The 12984-nt window shown below is 41.3% G+C and overlaps 1 long non-coding RNA gene across 1 annotated transcript in view; it reads left to right on the top strand.

Annotated features, from left to right (window-relative positions):
- LOC142160514 (uncharacterized) overlaps nt 1-7810 on the top strand; it is a 92969-nt gene extending 85159 nt beyond the window's left edge. Inside the window, exon 3 of the long non-coding RNA XR_012693253.1 lies at nt 5368-7810. This is a non-coding gene — a long non-coding RNA (uncharacterized LOC142160514). The remainder of the gene's footprint in view (nt 1-5367) is intronic.
- The last annotated feature ends 5174 nt before the right edge of the window (nt 7811-12984 follow it).

Raw genomic sequence — 12984 nt, 5'->3', positions numbered from 1 at the left:
CAATTAATATTGTACAGTCTATAATGGCTGAATATTTTGGTATTTTATACAAGTGGAGGGGGGCCTTGAGAGACAGAAACCAAACTGGCTTTTTCCATTTCTTTACATATTTAACTATAAGTGTAGGGTGTAATATACATTCAAAGACGATGGCTGCATTGCCAATATGCATAGATGGAGAGGAAGACAATCTGTTTTGTGTGTAGAATAGGTCTACCAACGAAGAATTAAACTGTTTTTTTGGATGATTTATTACCTCAACAATTAGATTACTTGTCTCTAAAACAGTTGGAGCACTAAATTGGGTTAATTTAGGCCCAAAAACATGGATTTTCCCAAAAAATAGCAAAACAAAACCAAACAAAACCAAAACCAAAACCAAAACACGCAATGGCGGTTTTGCAAAACCAAAACCAAAACCAAAACACGACGGTAATCCAGATCCAAAACCGAATCCAAAACCAAAACACGGGGGTCAGTGACCATCTCTAATATATATATATATATATATATATATATATATATATATATATATTCATTAATCCCCTTCATTACCTCCCTCAATTGCATCAAAAGACTATAATGCATGCCAAGGGTGTCTGCACCAGTGTTTGTGTGCCCAATGTCTGTAATAGTGTATGTGTGCCCCGTGTCAGCGTGCCAAGTGTCTGTCCCTGTGTATGTGTGCCCAGGGTGTCTCTCCCAGTGTAAGTGTGCCCAGGGTGTCAGTCCCAGTGTAAGTGTGCGCCTAATGTATATATCAGTGTGTGTGTCCCTGTAGTTCTTCTGTGTGTGCCCAGTGTCAGCGTGCCAAGTGTCTGTACCTATGTATGTGTGCCCAGTGTCAGCGTGCCAAGTGTCTATACCTATGTATATGTATGTGTGCCCAGTGTCAGCGTGCCAAGTGTCTGTACCTATTTATGTGTGCCCAGTGTCAGCGTGCCAAGTGTCTATACCTATGTATATGTATGTGTGCCCAGTGTCAGCGTGCCAAGTGTCTGTACCTATTTATGTGTGCCCCGTGTCAGCATGCCAAGTGTCTGTACCTATGTATGTGTGCCCTGTGTCAGCGTGCCAAGTGTCTGTACCTATGTATGTGTGCCCAGTGTGTGTGTGCCTATTGTATATATCAGTGTATGTGTGTCCCTGTAGTTCTTGAAAATTACTCACCTTAAGATTCCCAGATGTTGTCCAGGATGGCAGGGCGCAGCCACAGGGCAGAAGAAGTGGGCCCCACCGCTGAGTTTGAACAGGAGTGACCATCAGACGTGAGATAGGGGCCGTGCACTGTATCAATAGACTGCACAGTCCCCACTTTGAAAAAGGAGCAAGGAGAGACTAGTAGGGCCAGCTGCACATTCATTACTTAGTCAGCCTCCGCGTCCATCCTCCCGCGTAGTGCCCCAAACCAAGCGCTGACGTGCGCGCTGTGTGTACTTGGGGGGAAAAATAATTAATTCATAACTGAGACTGCCTCTGGGCGGCGCTGCAGGGTACCCTCCCTCCCCCTGGCGCCGACTGTCGGCACACACGCCGGGTGTATTTGAAGAAAAAAAAAAAAAAAGACATCCCTCGTTACTAAGGCAGCCTCCGGGCAGCCTCGTTAGGGTACCGGCTGCTGACAGGTGAGATGATGCGGGCGGCGGACGGCGGACGGCCCTTAGAGAGAGGGGGGCCCGGGGCACGTGCCCCCTGTGCCCCCCCCTTAATCTGGCCATGCCTATAGCAACCAATCAGAGTCTAGCTATCATTTTGTAGAATGTACTAAACAATTGATAACTAGAATCTGGTTGCTATAGGCAACATCTCCACTTTTCAAAGAATGCCCTCACTCACTTAAACTATGCACTTCCATTGTTCACCCCCACCCCACATTAGCAAAACTGTGGAAGTCCCTTTCCCAGGTCCATTCAGGGATACATTCTTTATGGCTGTTTGGTAGGGGGATATAAGCATAGAGTGCCATGCATAGCAGGGCACATAGTATGCCAAAAGAATAAATACTTTGCATATTATGGCAAAAGAAGTACACTAAAATACTATGCATAAAATCCCAAAGCCCACCATACAAATTATGGCCGGAGTAACAGCACCCATATCACCATAGTCAAATAGTTATATTCCCAACTAGATGTAAATATACATATTAATATTAATATATGAGCAATTCATGATTTATTATATAAAATAACAAACAAGTAGTATGCACACAATATAAAATGCTAACATGTTAGGTATAGTAGGTGTAACTGCGCTCTACCGTTGCTGCTCTCGCACTGGCTGGGTTACCAGGACATCCATTATGCACCTGGAGTGAATGTACAGGTGATTGTATAATTGCAGGAGGCTCGTCCCTACTGATTGGCTGCATGTTCTTTTAAAACCTGAATAATCCTTCAGCATGGTTCTGGCAAAAGATGTATTCTGTGCTCCTTACTGCTGTTTTGAATAACTTACCTTGTTGCTGATTCTGTGCCTGGATTATGACCTCTCTCACTTTCTGCTGTCTGCCCTGACCCTGTGCATGGATATGGACCACTCTCTGTGACTGCTACCTGCCCTGACCATGCCTGGATATGGACCACTCTCTGTGACTGCTACCTGCCCTGACCATGTGCCTGGATATGGACCACTCTCTGTGACTGCTACCTGCCCTGACCCCATGCCTGGATATGGACCACTCTCTGTGACTGCTACCTGCCCTGACCATGTGCCTGGATATGGACCACTCTCTGTGACTGCTACCTGCCCTGACCATGCCTGGATATGGACCACTCTCTGTGACTGCTACCTGCCCTGACCCCATGCCTGGATATGGACCACTCTCTGTGACTGCTACCTGCCCTGACCATGTGCCTGGATATGGACCACTCTCTGTCACTGCTACCTGCCCTGACCCTGTGCCTGGATATGAATCACTCTGCCACCTGTCTGCACCCTTGGGTTGAAGTTCCGCCTGTTGGTCTACACCCCATCTCCGGGTTCCTTTACATCGGGACAGTTATCTATGTGTCTACCATTTTTAACGCAACTCTCAAGACTGGGTGTTCTTAATTATATCTTCTGCTTGTGCCACACAGTTCAACCGGTGAGCTTATTATGCTCTATGGGAAAAGAGGCTGCGAAAGGTGAACACCACAGTTAGCTGGTTCTAGCAATCTTATCCTAGTTCAGATACCCTGGCTTCACACTTGCCAAGCAATACATACATGATATATGGCTAGCAAGATATGGGAGTAAGTGGGAGTGGGACTCCATTGTGTACTCAGCAAGCGACAGAGTAGGGAATGGTAAGTGGCACTCACTAGATCCTGCTCTGATTTCTGATCATTGTCATTGCCACAAGGAAGGAGATGCTATGAGATATCAGTTTAGATATTAGTTGTTACTACCAGCTCCCAGCAGCTCCTTCCCCTTGGCAGTCGAGAAAACCCACTGAACTTGATAACAACAGGATTCCAAATAATAATCCTCTATGATTTTAATAGGGGAAGTGAAGAATTTTGTAAACATTTGATAGGAGAACAGAGTTTTCCTTTTACAGATAGAATATTCCGATCTGCATGAAAGGTGCACTTTAAATACTCTCTATCTCTTTCATTGTATCTTATTGCTAGGAGCTGTAATCACTCCGCCCCTCAAGCAGGTCTTCTGGACTAAGTGCTCTGCTCCCACGTAGCAACAATTTATTTGTACCTGACATTTGTCTCTGAAAGGTTACAGTGTCGTAACTGGCTTTGAACATACGCCCTGCAATTTAATCTTAAATCCATATCTGTTCCAAACTGCCAAATAGACAAAGGCTGGCAGCGTGATGCAAAATCAAACTTTTCTGGAGTCATTCAAGTTCACTTCCCAGAACACTTTATTTTGAGCATCCTATAAACGCTGCACTCCTACAACTCAAAAACAGGCTATAGTGGCAGAGAGGACACAGATGGGGTTATGAACATTGTTTGAAAAAGACATTCAGTAATAAATTATTTTTAAAAATATAAAGATTCAACCCGAAATGCATTAAAGATAATCAGCATGTAAATTAAACATATTATCCATAAACCCCCTCCTTCCAACTAGAAGATATATGAGAGTCCAAGGATTGGGACCAACACAGATCATCAGCTACTTGTCTTAATCTTAACCTTCCCACAAAGTTTAAGGTGCAGACTCTGCCTAGCCAAGCTGCACAGCTGTCGATTCATCTCCATTGCTAATTGTTCACAGCATTCTAAGAATCTGCCCGGATCCCAAAGTTCTACTACTTAAGGGCAGGTGGATTTATTATTAAAATATATAGGTTTCTATAAATTAAGGCAAACGTGAAGAAAAGAGCCGCACATTTCAGCTCTTTCCTCCATATTTACTTTCTCTCGCCAGCTTTCCGCAGCCATCAATCCATCCAGGGGCGTGCGGGAAGAAGTTGGGGCAGGGCAGATACAAACACATGGTAATGAGATTAGTCATTACCCATACTTGCCTACTTTCGGCAAGTTCTATCCGGGAGAGGAGCGTGACTGGTGGGAGGGAGCGTCATTCTGGCGCCGCACCCCGCAACGGAAATGCCTGTTTGTCGCGGGGGCGGGGCCAAAATGACGCCATTCAGTTAGTTAGTTGCGGGATGCCTGAGACTTTCCTGCTCTCCTGGGAGTCTGGGAGGCCGACCCGAATTTCGGGAGTTTCCCGGACATTCCGGGAGAGTCGGCAAGTATGTCATTACCATGTGGAGTATTATGTAGCTCTCATCTCCTCTGCGCCCCACTTAAGAGAAGCTTTTCTACATTTTGGACCACAACTGCGTTGTATTTAATAACCAAATATTACATAGTTACAGCTCTGTTTCAAAAGCGAACCTCTAAATCTCTATGTATGTCTATATAAACAAAGTACTTTTAACATTCCATGGAGGTAAAAATCAGGGTATCCTACAAAAACACCCATTCCAGGATAAAAGGAAATATAACATTTGATAAAGATAATAACAGTGTTAGGTTCTCAGTAGAATTAAACCAAACTCATAAACTTAACTCAATTTTATTTATGTTTTACCCACAAGGCAGGTGTTAGCATCACTGATTGTATTAATGCTGTCAAAATGTTGCTTTTACCAATGCTTCTGTACTTTTCCAGACGTAATCTAACCACATAGGGACATTACAGATAAATATATTAGGCCTTCTTTGCTTGAAGCTCTGAGTCTCCAGGAAGATGTAACACACAGTGCCCTTTGTGAGGCTCGTTAATCTTACGCCACTTTATCCCTCAGAGGACGGAGGATTTGTGGGACTGAGGAAGACTAACTACTTTGTACAAGACAGATCATAAATAATGATTATTAACTGTGATCTAACCTGGTGTTTTGTTTTACAGATGCACTGTCCATAGCTTGTGTCATTTCTGTCTGCACCATCCCGAAGTGAGAGGGAGAAAAATCCTTTGTGCCATTGACTGCATCTAACAGCGGATTTGCAAGCTTTGTTCCATCATAGGCACCAGCCTTCATCCGAAGAGAATGATTCAACTGCTACAATATATGATTAAACTGTATGATGGGGAACAGCTATCATACTTTGGGGAAACATTGCAGACGGCTGCATTACCACATGAAACGTACAGCAATAAATAAGGGTAACATTTACTTCTGAAGATAAATAGCACACAGTATCCTTACTCAGGGCATACCCTCATCTCAGATGATCAATCTATCTGCTGCTACAGGTGCAAGAGTTTTAAGAGGGTCATCCTGTAGGTTATTTTTGTGGAAAAGGCTGATAAAAAATAACAGAGAGAGAGAGACGTATTTCTCTCTCACTCCTTCAGTCTCCTTGCTGTTCATGAAACCTGGATCACTCCTTCTGACACTTCTTCCCGGGCTGCACTCTCCTATGATAGTCTCTCTTTCGACCACACTCCCTGCCACAGCGACCGCCATAGTGGGGTGTCCCATTGTCTCCTGGTCACCTTGGATTACTGATTTAAGTGACCAGTTTTTGCTAAACACCACTCAAATGGATGATTTAGACTTTAGATAGAAGATCATATGAAAAATTGTTCATATTTCTGTTGACGATCTACTACTGCATCTTTCTAGCCACTTGTAATAGACTTGACTACAAGGCCAGAATATGCGATAGGCTGACTAGGTTGCAGTCTAGGGCGCTAGGCCTTGGTGCGGTTGTTTGTAAAACAGCTAGAAGGGAATAATTTAGAAAAAACGGGCACGTTTACTTTGTTGGTGGGTGTGCTAAGATTTCTTTAGTCACAACATTACAGTCATTTCAATAGTTAATACATGCATTCTGATGTGCAATTTACATTGATTGTTGTGTGTTTGGAGGAGGGTGCTCATCAGTATTGATTCGACCCACATGTTGAACTAATTGGTCGTCAATGCAGGTCAATGCATTGTGCTCCAGAGGACCGAGGTCTGCCTACGTTAGGTGGAAAACTGGCTTTACCTAGCCGTCTCTTCCTCTGAATGGGAAATTTTTCTAAAGCAATGTGTAGCGTATAGTGTAGAATGACAATAGAGAGCCTGGATCACAAGATGGGAAGGAACAACCTTTGCCTCTCCAGCTTTATATTGTGTTTGCAGAGGCGCACTGTCCCGCCATTTGTTATGCATTGTAAAGTCCCTTATTGTCTTGGTACAGGCCACTTTTGTATGGCAGAGACTCAATTTGGGACAAGTGAAAGCAAATCCACCATTTTAGATATGGTATAGAAGAGATCCGTAACTTACATACTTATACCCACACATGGTCTGAGAACCAATCAGGGAGAAGAATGCTGAGAAGTGTCATTCACTTGCAAGCATGAAGGAGAGTAGGTTCTGCCTTACAAAAACAATGGACCATTGCTTGGGTCCTGCAGTCTGTTACATTAGTAATGTGGGAAAAAAACACAACCTACAGGGGTGCAAAGGTTTAACTACATTAGGCTGGGCAGGAGGTTGCCCATAGTTCTACACCAGTGAGGCTGGAGTGACCTACAAAGGCAGCAACCACATTTCCTTGCTGACCTAAGGAGAGAAATTGCAAGGAGTAAGTTCACAATGACAAATAAAAAAACTAGATTTTTTTAATACAGTGTAATCTAGCCCATGTAGTTACTGTATATCCCAGATTAAATGAAAAAGTAATCTGGCTTGTAATAACATTCATTGGTAAAAACACAAGGCCTTAATAAACCTCCTAGGTCAATAACATATGCAAGTGGTGTAGAGGTGTTTGTATTGGGCCAATGGTGGAGTAATGCTCTATGTGTGGTATTTAATAATTAACATTGAAACCTATGATTAGATCTATGTATCCATTTAGGAGAGAGAGATAATAGGTAATTAAAGACTAATGTGTCATATTTCTTTCAAAAGAACGCCGCCGCCACCACCGCCAACAAGATGCCAAGAAGAAGACCCAGGTGGAGCCCATGGAGAACCCATGGAGGAATTATGGGATCATTCCTGAGAGGGACCCGTCATAATTTTGGAAGACCCCCAGCTTGAGGAGACAGCGAGCCCATCACAGGCCCCTGAAGAATAATTTAAGTATACTGATAAGAATATAGCACTATATGTATTCTTTTAGCATAGTCTAGGCCTAAGAAAAAATTTCTGCACCAAATCTGTCTTTGCTAAGGCCTAGGCAACTATTGCTATTCTACAGGTTTCTGACTTAATGGACCTAATAAGTGGTTGACCTTAAGTAAAGAAACTACCCATCCCCTAATACACCTGCACGTGACTCCAAAATGCAGTCCTCTGGTTAAATATTTATGTGCATAAAAAATATTATTTGTCATTTTTTTTACCAATAACATGATTAAAATGCTTGTTTGCTTTTCATTGTTGATTAAAAACAGTTATTTTTTAAAAAAAACCTTTGTTTCATTTTTTTCTAAGCAAATGTGTACTAATGAGACATTTTTGTTAGTAAAGTATGTTATAAAAGAATTTTTGTTCTCATGGAACAGAGCAGGTTGATGAGGTAATGCATTGAAAGGGTTAATACGATTTAATTGTCATGAAACACGAGTGTTTAGGAGTCATAAGGTGAATGAAAGTCTTCACTAAAATACTAGTCTGCTGATTAAAATCCGCCAGCCCTGCTGTACATTCACCATTTGAGATATTATGCTTCCATTTATTGTAAAGGCCAATCTCATAACTGAGATGCAATTTACATCTGCGGATTTATAATATACTCAATGAAGGATGGAATGATGAAGGATACGTATTCCACAAATAAATATATCTACTGCAGAAAATAAGGTTCGCTCTAAATGGGTCAGTAACCCAGATGTTAGATTTGTCCCAATGCCCCAAAATGACTTCTGTCCCTTTTCCATACAATAGTATTTAATTAACATATCTGCCATAGGAAACCAAGCTTGTCCTGAATGGGTTACAATTTACAAACCAGACATTGGATTATTCCCAGTACCCCATATAGAGGTTTGTAACGCTTGTAGCTGACCTGGTTCTCGTGGCAGTACCACGAGTCTGTAAATAAGATTTGTGGTAAAAATACAATATTTGAATGACATTTAAATTATTCATATGTGCAGAACATTATATTGCATATTTTGTATAATACACATAGTTTATCTCTTAATTAATAATGCCTGGGCATTCCGGGAAGAGGTTGCACAGCATCAAATATGTTTCATTTGTAACATTAAACAGAATAGTAATATTTTTCTAAAAATCTGTGGCTATAAAATTGCAATTAAGTATTTGCGTTTTGAGCTCAATGTTGTAATGTATTAACTTTTCCTTATTAGAATACTTTTCTATTTCTGAGTGTTAGATTCTGGTTGATTTATCACGGACATATAACTTTTTATATGTAGATATTTACCATTTTTATACACAAATTCATTTTTACAGATTTTAATTATGAAATGTTTATATAAATAGTGAATGGCACCAATGTAATTTTTCATTCAGACTTATGTAACTTGTTTTTCCAGTCTTAGTTCTTAATGTGTTGATCACCACAGATAAAACAAACATAAAATTCTAAGAAGGAATAATAGTGCTTTCATCATCATCAGTTATTTATATAGCGCCACTAATTCCGCCGCGCTGTACAGAGAACTCATTCACATCAGTCCCTGCCCCATTGGAGCTTACAGTCTAAATTCCCCTAACACACACACAGACAGAGAGAGAGACTAAGGTGAATTTTGATAGCAGCCAATTAACCTACCAGTATGTTTTTGGAGTGTGGGAGGAAACCGGAGCACCTGGAGGAAACCCACGCAAACTCGGGGAGAACATACACACTACACACAGATAAGGCCATGGTTGAGAATCGAACTCATGACCCCAGTGCTGTGAGACAGAAGTGCTAACCACTAGGCCACTGTGCTTTACTTATCTTCTTCTGGGGCTGGACAAATACCAGTGGCCTTGGTGACTAAAAATGGTGTCCAGCTTTGAGAGCAATAGCGATGCACCCAGATAGTGGTGACTTACAGAGTTCGATCAGTCACTGTCAGATGTTGGCAGGAATAAATCAGGAAGTCAGCCTCAGCGGGCTTCATTGTGAGGTCAATGGTTTACGCATCATGTGCTTTGTATGCACTTCTTTAAGTGGTGAAGAAGAACCATTGAAAAACATAGAAGAGATGAGCAGTGGGTTTATGCAGGAGGCCTCCAACACTGTAAATGATGTTGCCTGAACAAATGTGCATCCAGGATATGCAAGTGTGATATGTGGGGGGACACTGGCTGCTGTGTTTGAGTCCCTGCTGGTGGCATAAGAATGGGGCCACTGGCCGATACGTAAGGGTCACAGCTAATGCCGTAGTCGGCAGGGTACTGGTTGATATGTAAGGGACACAGCTAAGGGAATCATTTGGTGGTTGACTTATGAGGAAAATTTGCTCACATAATCTGCAGGGCATAATGTAACAATATTGATGTTGGTGGTTGGGTATGTTGTTGGTCCTGAATAAACTGCTAGCTACACATTCCAATTTGCAGAACACCAGCCCCAATTTCTTTATTTGGAGTTCTCAGCATACCATACTTTTTCCATTCAACATTGGTGCCTCCTAGATTTTGGTTCTGGTTCCTAGTTCTTAGGGGAAACTTATCCAAGTCCTCAGTGGTCCATTTCTGCCATCTGGCTGTTCTACAATCATAACCATAGGAAGAGCTACTTTCTTACATTGGGCCTGTAGCAGCAGATATTCTTTGGTGGTGAGAGGTGGGTTCACACCTTGAATAGCCTAAAGCACTGTACGCATGTTATACTTCTGTACTGAATACGTCTCCTGCTGTAATGTGTCAGGTTTGTGCTACTATGTTTTTCCAGAATCTTTTCTCTGGATGCCATATTCTGTATGTGTAGCTGCAGCTATCAAGTGTCACATCAAGCAGTGGTTAAATAATAGTGGGTCACAATTCAGAAAGAGCCCTCTGTCCCTAGTTAATTTGGAGGCAGAGTCATTCATTTACTCTGGACCTAGGCTTCTGCAATCATTACAGTCACCTCACACAATTTGGACCCGAGACGGTCTTTGACTAGAGGTAGGGGTGTTGGGTTGCAGGGATATGAGGCCCTGGATCAAAATTTGCCTTGGGGTCAGATTTCCCACCTATTAATAATAGTGTAAGCTGCTCAATTTCTTGCTCCTTGTGTTGGTCAAAAGTTAGTGCCATGCAGTCAAAAGGGAACGTGCCAAAATGCCTAAAAGCCAATATGGGGAACTGATTCAGCTTGAAAACATTGACGCTAACGGAGTTTTTACATATTTTTCTATTATTAGAACTTAGATTGTGATCTCTTAATCCAAACATGGATCTATGATAATCTCTTTGGAAAAATAAAAAAAAAAACAAAGCTTGAAGGAGTGTATTTGTTTCCTTTATAATAAATAAATAAATAAATAAATAAATTACCCTAAGGAAATGGATAAAGCTAAAAGAGGAACCTCAGCTTGGTCTTAAAGGACTGTCTAGGAGGGGAAGCGAAGCAGAACCTGTGGTCATAAAATGGTTAATCATGTTTTAATATCATCTTGATCAAGTCCTCGATTTTCCAACTCGTTACCATTTTCAGCAATATACTGAGACTTAGTATGTAGACAGTGAAGTAATTAAAAGGATATATATTATTAAAAAAAACTGAATCATGGGTGGTGAAGCAGATTCCTAAATATATTTTGATAAAGAAACCCTGAGTGAGATTAGGATTAAATCACAATTAAGATAAAATGAAATGGGGAATCCAGATAATTCTAAGGGCTCATCCATTTGATTGGTTTTAAATTTTTAAATTTACACCTACATTGCACTTTGAAATACACAAAAGTAGAAAGGACCAGGTAAAATATTAGAGGAACGAAGGACATTGCTGCCATATGAACAACACAAACTATATCAACATAGGGTTCAATGTCAAATGGACGAAACATTTGCTTAATTGTGCCCAGCATAGGCCAATGGGTATATCAGACATAGTTTTATACCATGCCCCTGTGTTGGCTATAAGCAATTCCAAACCTAGTCACAATGACATCATATCCTGTCCCAATAATGTCATATTTATTCCTTGCAACTAGGCTGCACTTGGAAGCTGTTGTATTCTGAGCGAATTAGTACATCTCGGTACGATTGCCAGGGGAGCTCTGGTGAAGATAAGAGATTGCAGGTAAGAGAAGTACAATTATGACATGTCTGGTGAATGGTCTACAAGCCCTATTACCAGAATGTTTTTATACGCAAAAAATATTCTTATCCAGAATAACAAACTCTACAAAACAGCGCACACCTACATCAGTATAGCGATTAATGATCCCCGTGCCTACTACATTTTGCCAGTTCCATTCAGAATACATTCGTCAATAGAGCTCATCTGGAAGAGCCCTTAAAACTTCACAAACATTCCGTCTATTCCATCATTTGGCCACTTGTCGAAATAGCTGCCGAGAAAGTCAAAATGCTGTTTACGTTTTCTCCCATTCTAAGTTAATACCTTCGCCTTCTATATATAATAGGCTGCACCATGCCACTTTGTATGAACAGGGAAAGAGAGAATACAATACTTATACATTTATTTTTGTTGTATTAGCATGCTCTGGAAATAGGTAGAGAGCTTTGCCTGCCATACTACTTGACAGAATTATTTTTCAAGTATCATTTTCCCTAACAACATCTTATTTTAACCTAATTTATTGCTTTAATTGTGCAGTATGCTGCTCCATCTCCTGGTTCATACCTCAAACTAAACCATCCCTCTTAATCCTACTTATCTTTTCCCCACCACATGCCCTCTGGACTATAAGCTTCTTCTTCTATTCATCTACCTCGTATGTTCCTTGTCATGTATTTGCTGAATTTATTCAGTATGTCATCCAATTTGATCCTGTAATTACATCCGTGGGTTTATTATTCTGCTTACTGTTCTCATTTCTGTTAATTATGTCTGTGGCACCATTCAAATAAACAATGATACCAGAAATATTGACCATCACCACAATGTTACTGTGATATCTATACACAGGCATACACACACTTGTCAGTCAGGTCAAACCTACATTCTCTCGAATCTATAATGACCATATACAACTCTCCTGCAATAGGCCAACCCAGTCATATATATAACTCACCTCCAGTTTATGACATATACCTCTATGTCAAGTAATGATCCAATTGCGTAACATAATGGAAGAGAGCTGAGTGGCATTGTGTGTCAACAGAGCAACGAGCCCATAAGAGCCCCAGGACTGATTTTTCCAGAAAGAGATCTGGGAGGGTTCATGTTCATACTCTGTTAATTGGCAGTGGTTGGAGGATAGTGGGCACCCACAGGATGTAATGGTAATTGGTACAAATGAAAGGTGATAACAGCAGAGCGCAGTGGACAGCCCATCTATTTTCTAAACCGCCGCTGTGGGTAACTAGACAACAGGATGGGAGTAATACGGAATGATTTCCATAGTACATCAGCGATATAACTGGTCCCTAGCGGCATTCAC

Source organism: Mixophyes fleayi, chromosome 6 (assembly GCF_038048845.1).
Source record: "Mixophyes fleayi isolate aMixFle1 chromosome 6, aMixFle1.hap1, whole genome shotgun sequence".
In the NCBI taxonomy this organism is placed as follows: domain Eukaryota; kingdom Metazoa; phylum Chordata; class Amphibia; order Anura; family Limnodynastidae; genus Mixophyes; species Mixophyes fleayi.
This window is presented reverse-complemented; position numbering and strand designations above follow the sequence as displayed.